Below are 12988 nucleotides of genomic sequence, written 5' to 3' on the forward strand. Positions count from 1 at the left end.
TTTGTAAGGATGCAATTGCCCAGCGGGGTTGAAAAGTCGTTATAATAGGCTGTCTAATATTGATATAATTATGGGCTTGGTATCGGATCCCCTTTTTTACGCCAATTACATCAACCCCAGTCTAGTTTCCTCTTGCAGGAATGTAATTTTTAACTTCTTTTTAACCTTTTTAAAATTTTATTAATTTTTTATATGTTTTTATTTTTTAATTTTTAAATATTTTAGATGACGCTACAAAATAACCGATACAAAGTTTTTGGGTGCCACTGCAAAAGATATACATATGATGATCGACATCGCCGATCGATATGCGATATACATTTGTTCTTTTATTTTTTTTAATTTATTAACTTTATATATATTAACTTTGATATTTAATATTTATAGTTTTTTTGGCTTTCGTATGATGACGACGAGATCTACTAGTTATTGCCACCATAATTTATTGAGGGGTCTAATTTATAGTGTGTTGCGACGCTGTTATTACATTTTACGATTGTTGAGTGGCACGCCGCAGATAGAGTACTGTGACAATTTGCATCGTATCAGTCGATTCCTACGCAAATCGTCAATATGGACGCACTCCATAGAATTGATACGTATGAGAAACATACCGAAAATTAGCCAGTGTAGCACACTTACTATATCGAGCTATGGAATCAGTGTCAACTATTGGTCCCCCGTGTTATGAGATTACACCATTGGATCTAGATTTTGACCATTCTCTAAATCTCTGAAATTACGAAGCAAATGGAAAACCATATCTCACGAATCCGCAAGAGAGGAGAGAATGAGAACAACATCAGCCTAGATTCGCCAAGTCCAAGAAGAAAGCATCGCCATCGTCATCTTCTGTTTCAACATCTGCAGCTGAAGTTACTATTACGCATCTTAGGCTAGTTTTAGTTTTATCCTTCATATCACACTTCAACCAAGACTCAGCCGACTTGGGTTGGAGGTTCATGGAATGCAATGCAACACACTCAAGCATCTTCGAAAGAACATGCGGGTAAGTGGGATCATATCCTTTATGGTCAACAACGTAGCAGCCAAGTCGATTCAATAAATGCTATGATGGCTTCAAATACCATAAGCCCATCACCATATTTTGAAGGTGGATCTCAGAGAGTGTTAAGTACACATCCTCAGCAAGATGAAGATGATGACAACGATCAAAGTTGATGACCCCGGTGTACTAGACGAGTCCTGTACCATTATCATTCAACCACTTATCGGCATCGTCAAGAACTTAGAAAATATAAATAAATTTGTTTTCTAATTTTTTGTAAACAATTTATTTTTTACAATTATTAATTTACTTTGTATTTATTTTTTAATACAATTATAATTTTTCTTTGAATTTTAACTTTTTTTAAAAATTTATCCGCCGAAACTAGTCACCTCGAGGTGACGAGTTCCAAATGATCGTTTCCCAAGTGAGTGTTGCGGCTACCCGTTGACCAACGATTAGAAAACGACTAGTTTTTTTGAATGTGAAGGAACTCATGTAACAAGTTCTTCTATTTTTTTAATTTAAAACTTAAATTATTTTTATATATTTTTTTAATTTTTTTAATAGTCTCGTCGCCTCGAAGCAACGAGTCCCATTAATTGCATTAAAGTAATGCCCCAAGTGGGGTCCACTCGTCCGATTCATTAAAAAATATATCCTAGGAAACTAGTGACACGATAGAAAATGTCATATTCTTCAAAATAGAAAATCGAGTGCCCTATTTGGCCAATTAAATTACCCGCATGGGGTTTTAGGCCGAAAGACATAGATATTGTTAATCATTGGGCCAATTTTAGGTTTAGCTTGATTTAAATTGAGCCCAAATAACTATAAAAAATAATTTGAGTTCAAATAAGAGAGGACCAAGGAGGTAATTAATCCATTAAGAATTATAAAGGTTGATCTCTCATTATTGGCTTATGTCACCCGTTAAAAGATTAGTCTCTTTGTCTTCTTCTTCATATTCTTTCTCTCATTCTTTCTCCTTGTAGGTGCATCAAATATAAGAACTTGATTGTGTTGTGGACTTCAGATGAATTAGGGAAGGTGAGAGTTGCACTCTTCACCCCAAGAATTTTAACTCTGCTCACTTTCTCCATTTTTGGTCATGGTGGTCATGGTGGGGATTTAGAAAGATTTTGATCTCTTGAACTTAAAACACGATTTTAGTTTATTTTAGGTGTAGTAGATTTATTTTCTTGCTTATCTTTAGTCTCTAGATAAAAGTGATTCATACTTTATTGATTCGATTAGTTAAAGAAGTCGGAGAAAGTTTCAAGAGAAAGAACAAAAAGAGACTTATACTTGGGTGAGGTAGTAGTATTTCAAGAAGTTTAAGAGTAAGGTAACACACTCTTAACTTACCTATATTGTTTGTAGATCATTCCATATGTTTGTTTTACTTGTATGTGTGCATGACGTACATGGGTGCATTTTTGCTTGAAAATGGTTTTGGGCGAATCTAAGGTTATTCATGTATAAAATATAATTTAACATGATCCATTTTAACTCTCATAAGTTTTAAATAACATCTAAGAGTCTTAAGATGGCTTTGAGGACGTGCAAGAGTGAAATAGTTTTGAAAAACATGGTATTTCTGGGTTAAAGCTCTGATATTGAATGAATAGTATCGATATTGTTCTTGAGGAAGCCAGAAAAATTATAGTAGCCAGATTTGATACTGATACTCAAGGTAGTATCGATACCATAAAAGGGTAATATCAATACTTTACATATGAGCATTGATATTGAAGGGAAATTTTGAACATCGAAAGCAAAAATGGTATCGATACTAAGGGGGAGTGTTGATACTCTAAGTTCAGTACTAATACACTAGGGTTGAATATCGATACTACTGTATGGAAACAAGGCTAAAAGTCTTGTTTTGTAAAGGGGCTCAAGCAGGGAGTCTAGTTTCAACGAAACCTTTAATAAAAGATTGCAAGTGAAATCATTGAAAAAATGCATGATAAGCATAAGAATACTATGAGGTAAGATTATAAGACTTATGATTTTGGTTGACACTCATAAAACGATGAGGACACCGAGTTACTTATGTGTGTATGAAGATCATATTGTTTGTTGAGAAATATCCATATAAATCCAAGTCACTGCCAAAACACTTAAAATGCTAGTCGAGCATTGATACGATTTTGTGTAATCTGGAGGCGTACAGAATACTCCGACAGAATATACTAGTCGGGTGTATGTTTCTGATGTTGTGTGACCTAGATCTCACCTTAGGTACTTGACAATGAGTGTCATTTGGATGGAGATTCTGATGTTGTGTGGCCCAAGTCTTATGTAGATTATCTTCTCGGTAGGCTACAGGAGTGGGAGTCTAAGATGTTGTGTGAACCCAAACTATAACATGATGTGTACCTATGCTTTTGTGTTGATGTTGATTATTATTAGGGGATGTGCACTATTTATTGACCTTATATATATTTGAGTCTTAACTCTATTTTGATAAACTCAATATTATTTTGGGATGTACTATTGGGAGCTCCCTATTTATAAACTTTATTATCTATGTTTTAAATTATGGATTTAATGTCTAATACATAGATTATGGTTTTTATGTGAGTTTTAAAAAAATAGTTAGTCACAATAATGATTCCGTGTAACTCTCTAAACCCCTTGAACTTTGGATTAGAACAGATTAAGATGTTACATTTAGTATTACTTAAACCTATATATATATATATATATATATATATTAAGCCTTTTTAAACACTGTTCACACGTCTTTCTTTTCACATATACAAGTAGAAAAAGACTTAATAAACAAGTAAAAGAGCTTCTATTTTCATCAACCATAAACAACAAATACAACATGAGAACTTTTCCATCATCAAAAGGCAAACTTACTCTCTTGCAAACTCTCCAGTAATCTTCCAAGCAAGCTCTCCATGTATAACCTTGGAATACATATAAAAAATGTACTTCAACCAAATAAGAAAGCACAATCCACATAAACAAAGCATAAGTGATCACAATATGTGTAATAAATGCCCAAAATTTCCATTTATCACAAGCTATATTACCCCATCCTCCGGCTGAGACCCATGCTACAATAAAAACATATAGTTTCACTCTAAATATAACAAAGGTAAATTATGTATTTAGTCACTCAATTATTTATGCGAATTTATTTTGATAATTTGACTATTTTTTTTATAAATCATACTTAACGTTACGTTTTTGTTTTATTTTGATCATCCATCATTAAAAAATTAACAGTGATGTTGATGTGTCATCATAAGGTAATGCAATATCATTATTAAAATATAAAAAAATACCATATCAACAATTTTGTTAAATTTTTAACAGTGAATTGCCAAAATGAAACCAAAACGCAACGTTAGGTATGATTTTAAAAAAATAGTTAAGTGACCAAAATAGAACTGTATAAATAATTGGATGATTAAATACATAGTTTATTATTTGTTTTCATTAGAGTGAGATTATATGTTTGAGGAGTTAAATTTAAAGTTTACAGTATAATAAAGATTAAGAATTATAATTATTTATAAGAAGAATCCTAGTCACTTTCTTTTTCCTCCAGTCTCTTTCATTTTTCTTTTCTTTTTTATAATTTGTGTTAATTTTATATATCAATCCAACTTTTTCTTTTTTAATTTTGTTTAACAAGAGGGGCACCAATTTTGATGTTGGTTGTCACTCGTCAATTATCTTTTTTTTTTCTTTATTTGTTAAAGTTTTTTTTAATAAGAATAATTATGTTTTTGTGACATGTTCTTTGTCTTTATGACATATTTTTCTATGTCTTTTTTGGCATAGATTTATCTGCCTTTTGGTAGCTTACGGTTTTTTATCGTGTTTTCGTTTATCTTTTTTCACAGGGTTGGATTTGACATTGTCACGACTGATCAAGATGACACTTATTTGTTATTATGCTGATCTTATCTACTTTGGACCCTCGGATTGATTTGGATACACGTTTTGTGCTCGTAGATAGTTTTTTCACGTCGCTTGACTTTGATTTACGATTTGTCGATGTTCTTTCAGTATTTTTACCTCTCTTTTGTGGTTCGTTTGCTGATGCAATCAAGTTGGTTTGTATCTTTATTTTATCTAAACATTGGTTATGTTTTTTAATCTTTTCTTTTATGGTCCTTGTGTGATCTAGGCGGCTAATTTTTGTGTCAATTGTTATAGGAAAACACCTTAATTATAATTTAGTTTACGTTTACGGTTATTCTCATAAATCTTCATTATAATTATGTATATTTTTTATTTTTAATAAAATTAGTCGCTTTCTATAAAAAAAAATTATAATTATTTAAATAGGTATACTTACAAAATCTAAATTTTAGACATTTTATAAATCAAACAATTTCCCTAAGGAGAGCGTAGCAAGGGAGAAAGAATTGTGTTGAAAAAGTAAAAGGCTTTTAAGGTTTATTTCTATTTTGTTCAAAATGTATTTCATTTCCCTCTATATCGAATCCGAAGTAGACTCCATCCTACCAAAAACACGAAAAAAGAAAAACTTCCAATATCCCTTCTAAGTGTAACCCCACAAAAATTCGACGATGAGCTCATCCGGCGGATCGAGCGGGAACAAGAGCTCGTCCGACAAGCAAAAGGAGAAGGCCAGATTGAGCAAGACTTCGCACATCTTATGGCATGCTCATCACAATAACGCTTCCGCTCTACGCAAGCTTCTCGAGGAGGATGCCTCTTTGGTCAATGCTAGGGACTAAGACAACCGTACGCCTCTCCACGTCGCTTCACTCTATGGCTGGATCGAAATCGCCAAGTGCCTCCTCGAGTATGGCGCCGATGTCAACTCCCAAGATCGATGGCGGAATACGGTGCCTCTTCGCTTTCACTGTTTCCATACTTTTTTCTTCTTCAATTTTTTGGATTATTTTACCTTAAGTTTGTTGTTGTTGTCGTTTTTTTTAATTGCAGCCTCTAGCTGATGCAGAAGGAGCTAAGAAACATAGAATGATCGAGCTATTAAAATCTTATGGTGGAGTATCTTACGTACGTTTAACTTTTTTACTTGGCATTTTTCATTTTTCATCTATTTTTAATTTTTTTTTACGGTAGTTGGTCTAAAATGAGAGGAATTATTAAAAAGGGGTTATTATATTAAAAACCCCTAATAGTTATTTTTTCTTTTGAATAACAACCCCGGAAGATTAGTTAGAAAAATAACCCAAACTGTCACATAGGATGACCTCGAGTTTTGCAAAAAAATAAATTTAATGCATTTATTATTGTGTTTATCCAATATTAAATGACTTTATCTAAAAAAGTTGATGGGTCTCGCATCCTATAAAATGTGAGGTACATTAAACGGATTTTAGAGTATGCGAGGTATTCGTACGTGGTAGTTTGGATGTTATTTTTCTAACAAATCTATTAATGGGGTTGTTCTTCAAAAAAGAAAATAATTAATGAGGGTTTTTAATTTAATAACGCTTTATTAAAATGTATGGTCTTTTAATTGTTTTTCTTAATTGTAATTAGCCTTAACAGCCAGCTTAACAATACGATTACGATCGATAGTTAGTTGCGGAAATCGAAACTTTGATTGTTAGGGGGAGCAGTTGGTCGGGTCGAGAATTTTTTTTTTGAATTATTCGAGTTGATGATTCCTATTTTCTATAACTTGAACTTGATTTGAAATTTTTTTTAGTCGAGTTTCTGTTTAAATGTAATTGTAAATATTTATAATATTATGGTACTTTATTCTGATTTAAATGATTTTTTGTTACCATAAACAATACATATATATTTTTCATATTTTATCATATGTGATATACATATATCATACGTAGACGAGGGATTCAATTCAAACTTGAAAACCAATCCAATGATAACTAAAATTTTTGACTTATTGAAGTTGTATTTTATAACTCGATTTGAACTTAAATTTTTTTCATTGTCGAGTCGAGTTTTGCTCATCCCTATTGGTTGTGACCTTTTGTGATCATATTTGGCCAGACTTTCATAGATTACTAGACATAACAAGTGACAATGCTGTCGAAGGTATATCATATTATATTAGAGAAGGCTGCTTGATCGGAATGTTGCGTGTTTTCCTTATATCCATGCTTTATTTACTGTAATTCTTGAACAATTTCCATCAAATATGAAGTGCTCACTGATTTTGGATTCTTATTGCTTCCTCATTATCCCTTGATCGATAGCTTTGGAGCTAGATAAACAAGTTTAATTGATGGAAACCCTTTTAGATTTGTGAGCTTGCATTTTTTGACTACTATTAGGGACCAAAAGTTAAAAGTTTTCATTGTCGCAGGGCCAAAAGGGAAGCCACTTTGAGCCAAGGCCAGTTCCACCCCCTCTACCAAACAAGTGTGACTGGGAAATTGACCCTTCTGAGCTGGACTTCTCATATTCAAACATCATAGGGAAGGTGTAATCTCAATTTATTAACATCGCTAGCTTTCAATGTCTCAGCTTTGAACTTGAGTTCATTACAAGCTCCTTAAGTTTTGGTTATCAGCAATTCAGCATGCAAGTACCTGGCCTACTTTCCTAATACAATGTGTGCTTTCAGTACTGATTATATCTCACATTTCCAGGGGTCATTTGGTGAGTTTTTAAAGGCCACTTGGCGAGGAACACCTGTAGCTGTCAAACGCATTCTTCCATCACTTTCAGATGACAGACTGGTGATGTAAGCCCTTTATATTTTGAATATATCTCTATCGTTTGCTTCCAAAGTTCTGTCCATGAATGTTTTCTTTCTTTGATGCATGTCGTATGCTGAAAATTGTGTACTCGTTGACAATGAATTCACACAAAAATATCATGAAAAATTTTCGTTATTAGTTTATGTCATTTCTTTCTGTAATGAGCTTCAATAATGAAAGCCTTTGTTTTTTGGTATTAATATTGCTACTCTTATGTGTTCTACTGTGCTGGTTCAGACAGGATTTCCGGCATGAAGTGAATTTGCTCGTAAAGCTCCGCCATCCTAATATAGTTCAATTCATCGGAGCTGTCACTGAGAAGAAGCCTCTTATGTTAATTACTGAGTATTTAAGAGGGGTACGTCAATGCATAGACGCTTCTCATTCTTAGTTTTTTTCTCTGTAGAGTATTTTAAATAGAAATGTTAAGTTTTACTTCACTTACTTCTTATCTTACACATACATGCTATTACAGGGTGATCTTCATGAGTATCTCAAGTTAAAGAATGGGCTAAATTCATCAGCAGCCGTCAACTTCGCGTTGGACATTGCTAGGTATATAAGAAAGCTTCCATCTGAAGCTGTGTGGTCAGAGCAGTTCTCTTTGTAACGCTCTTGACATCTATGTGAAATTTGGGGGGAAAGAATGAGATAATATGATATAGTTTAACATTAATAATGTTTTCCCCCTAATTAGGATAAAATCATTAATTGTCTTTGGTTTTGACTAACTTCCATTCCTTTTGTTTTTCCTTTTGACAGGTCGTAATCTACAAAATATGTTTTTGCCATATGACTGCATTAATTGTCTCATATATATGCCTATTTTTGCTAATCTGGACTTTATAAATTTTGTTGTCAGGGGTATGGCTTATCTTCACAATGAGCCAAATGTCATAGTTCATCGAGACTTAAAGCCAAGGTGAGTCAGTTTGTATTTAAGTTTTGCCGTGGCACAATCCTGTTTTTGTTCTACAATCTATCGGTTCAAGGCTCTATGATTTGAATGCTTGATGGATTTTTTTTCTTTTCTTCTTAAAGCATAACTCTTTCTTTTTCGCTTCCATGATTAAACTTTGAATTACATGGACTTGTTCATGACAAAATTTATTTCTTTCTACCAGGAATGTGTGCTTCTGGTTAACTTGGAAGTTGGAGACTTCGGACTGAGCAAGCTCATCAAGGTTCGAAATGCTCATGATGTCTACAAAATGACTGGCGAGACCGGGAGTTGTGAGTCTCTTGAATATTTCTTTCGGATAAAATATGATTCTCAGATACTTACATTTCTTAACTTGGAACTGGAATAGATCGCTATATGGCTCCGGAAGTTTTCAAGCACCGGAAATATGATAAAAAGGTTGATGTTTTCTCTTTTGCAATGGTACTTTACGAGCTAATCTTCTTCCTCTATTGAAATGATGTTGATCATGATATGTTTGGGTCTACTTCACATAGATGACATTCTTTTACTTGGAGCAGATGATTGAAGGAGAGCCACCATTTTCAAATCATGAGCCCTATGAAGCAGCTAAGTTTGTTGCAGATGGACATCGACCTAATTTCCGTTCAAAATCATTCGTCTCTGAATTGAGAGAGTAAGTCCTCTCTAGGAGTTTTAAATTCTCATATTTTCTTTATATTTTCTATTGATAATTTATTTTGATCTCTTAAAATTTTTTAAGTTCGGTCCCTCTTAAAGTATTATAAGTTCGTCCCCTAACATAAAAGGGTGCCCGTCTATGCATGGTTTGGCTACATAATTTACAAGTTACTCTTTTCGGAGGTGTTTAGTGATGAATGCTAGTAAAGTATCTTAAGCACTGAATTTATTTTAAAGCAAAATGGGGTTGCGCTTAACGAGTGCGTGCTGGGCTCCTGACATGAACCAAAGGCCATCCTTCTTGGATATTCTAAAGAGGCTTGAGAAGGGCAAGGAAAATGGACCCAACGATCAATCCTGGCAAGCATTCAATTCATGACATTCAATGTAATGAATTCCATGATATAAACCCATTTCGACCGATCACCTCCAGCTCTCCCGTTTGTGGAGATAATAGTATTATAAGTAGATTCTTCCACATCACTGGATCTCCTTTCTTCTCTCCAAATTCAATCATGAAAGTAGGGTTTTTTCTTAATCCCTTTTTTTAAATACCAGTATATGATGAATTTCTTAATCTTTTATAGCTTCCAGCTGTCAAATATGAACATTATACATATATTAATTGCGTTTGACGTGAGTTATCTCTTGGTTCAGCTCCTGCATTTCTTCTTCCCTGTAGACAAAGAGAAAATTTGAGTAACTTAGTGATGAGCAAGAAATTAGGATTCACCGGGGGAAACAAAAAAGTTAGCTATATATTCCGTGAGTTTTAACTGTTTAAGTGGGAAAAGTGTTACCCTACCTTTCCAGGAAATAGAACATTTCCTCATGAATGGAATAGTTTCATACAACGTCTTCAGCCCCAGTTCCGTCTCCTGGTATTTACAAAACAAGTATCGATGCAGCTTATTTTTCGAAAGCCAGATAAACTTTAAAAGATAATTGGATGCATAGAGAATCATATTGCAAGTAGGGATGAAGGATCGATCGAATCAAATAAAAATATTTTGAGTTATTTGAGTTGTTGTATTGATAGTCATTGAGATTGACTCTGAACCCATTGATAAATCATATATCATATTACGAGATTGATTATTATAATCATAAGATTAAATTGCTAACAAGATTTTATTGGTCTAGTGATAAAAATGGCTAATTTTTTTAATAAGGCCGAATTTTAGAAGTTGTTTATATAAAACTCTAACTTTTTAAAATAGTTGAATAAGGATCTAATATTTTTCTTTTAAATTTGTTCAAATATGAGGCTTACTGCCGCACCCCGAATTTGAGATTATGAGATAATAAGGACTATTTTAAATGCGACCCAGACCTAAGAGATTGGATCATGAAACCTAAAAAGTATGAGGACTATCCTTATAATGTTTCCCATTTATTTTGGTATAAAAGCAACTTTTGAAGCATTGGCCTCCTTTTTCCTTCATTTTTGTAGTTCAGTCGCCGGGGGGTAAATCTCTCTCTCCCTTTTGTTCCTCCATCGATTTTGTGCCTTTCTGCCGCAGTTTAAGTTGTCGTGACCAACACCACCCTCACCACGTTGCTCCCCTCGTTGTCCTGATCAAAACTCACCCAACTTTGTCACCACCGTCGCCGTAGTTAGTGAGAGTGAGGGCAGATAAGTTTCGGTTTTGTGAAAATCACATTTTCGTCGCTTACCACCACCTTTCGTCGTAAACGAGCCGACCTTGGTGAACCAATCTCTCCCGATCGTTTTCCAGTAAATCCGGACTCGTCTCATCTTGTTCATATAAACCTTGACCGTTCGACTAGAGTTACGCGTTTCAACACTCATGGACGTAGTGCTACCGAACGTGAAAAACGTGTTTAGAGTTAGTGCTACAGCTTGTTAAAAAGTTAGAGGTGTGTTCCTTTGTTTAGTGCAACATGTATTACGTTATTTGTGTGTACTATGCATATGAAAAGATTGACCACTGATGATGGGACATATATGTCCATGTTTTATAATCACCGGCATGAGTTACTAATGAATATATCTATCACCGAATAAGCATGATGAACTGAATGTGTTATAAGCATCTTAATATAAACATTTGTATTATTTATATCATTTCGTATGTTGCATCGGGTTAGGTTAGCGTTACAGAAATGACTTAATTATGGACTGATTCATTCTTTAGAATGATAAATCTAATTATCGACATGTTCATCTTTTGGGATAATAAATTCAATAAGGGCTAGAAATGTGACAGAGTGAACTGGGCTGCATTCCATTACATTCATAACATATATTTTGTGTTATGGGTTCCATATGTTGACTATGTGAACAACGTGTGTTACTAAAATGTTATGATTTATCATTCTAGTACTTGGAGGATCGACTTGTAATATTTTATTATTTTATATAGTACGACTGTAACACTCTTACCGTATATGTACTTAAATATGAGTTAAAAAAGACATAGACTTTTTATAACATTACATACTCGAAAACCCGTAAAATTTTGTTTCATTTTAAAATTTCAATTTATCAATTAAATCCAATTTAATTAATTGCGTAAAACATAAAATAATATTTTATCGTATGATTTAAATCGATTTTAGGCATCAACTAGGTAGTTCGATGCTATTTCATAACATATATAAAACTACTAAAACACTGTCTAATTTAAAAATTAATCAGTTAACTTTTAAAACATAATAATATAAAATATTATTCATTTATACTACTACTTATATCTACTACCAACCATATTAAAGTAGTTTTATACATTCATAATAAACATGCCACTAACAAGCTAAAATAATACCAAGGATGTCTTGCTCATACTGGAGATCGGTATGATTTCCCCATAAGAGATGCTCAAGGTGCTCCTCACTTCACGTCCTTGTCCTTTTCTTTATTTACGCATGAAAATCATCACACGCAAAGTATAACTTAGTGAGACATTATAACAAATCGAAGTGAGATAAAATATAAATAACTTAATACAATTAAAAGAATATAATTCATTATATAAAACTTTTGAAAGTCACAAATCGACTTTAAAAAGTCATTTCCTCATCTTTGAAACCTGTCAAAACCAATATCTCACATTCTTTAAAAAAAATCATGACAATTAAATGTTAGATCACAATAATCGATCAAATATGCATTTTCCATTCAATCACATTTCTAATTCTCATAACTAACACTTTCACCTTTCTTTATTTTCAGATTCATAACTCATTTTCAGATTCATAATCCAATGTATATTTAAAGAGAATGTAAGTACGCGAGTCAGACGAGAATGCGCAATAAGCACTCCATGTGCCATAATCAGTAAACAGTAATATGCACACCTAAAATAATTTGCACCAACGGTAACACATATAATATACACGAATGTACAGTATCAACATCATTAAACAGAAATCACTCTATCTCATGGCATGTGATAGGGAAGCGGTGGCGGATTAATGAACATTGCTCTTGTTGAAGAATCAAACCTAGAAAGCTCTAGACTTGATAAAGAACAAAGAGGGATGAATAGTAGAAGGTGGCTCCCTTATGAAGGTTAACGGTAAAGATGATGATGGTGAGGATGGATTCGTAGAAAATAGATGGATAAGTGTACTATCAAACCCTCCTAGTCGCAATGAAAAGACAAACTCGATAATATGGCTCTAACCACCCATCCTAGTCATGATGAAAAGGCA

The 12988-nt window shown here is 33.4% G+C and overlaps 1 pseudogene; it reads left to right on the forward strand.

Moving 5' to 3' along the window:
• Positions 1-5571: 5571 nt before the first annotated feature.
• On the forward strand, positions 5572-9689 carry LOC120125020 (annotated as a pseudogene).
• Positions 9690-12988: the final 3299 nt, after the last annotated feature.

Source organism: Hibiscus syriacus, unplaced genomic scaffold (genome assembly GCF_006381635.1).
Source record: "Hibiscus syriacus cultivar Baekdansim isolate YM2019G1 unplaced genomic scaffold, ASM638163v2 tig00110429_pilon, whole genome shotgun sequence".
Classification (NCBI taxonomy): Eukaryota; Viridiplantae; Streptophyta; class Magnoliopsida; order Malvales; family Malvaceae; genus Hibiscus; species Hibiscus syriacus.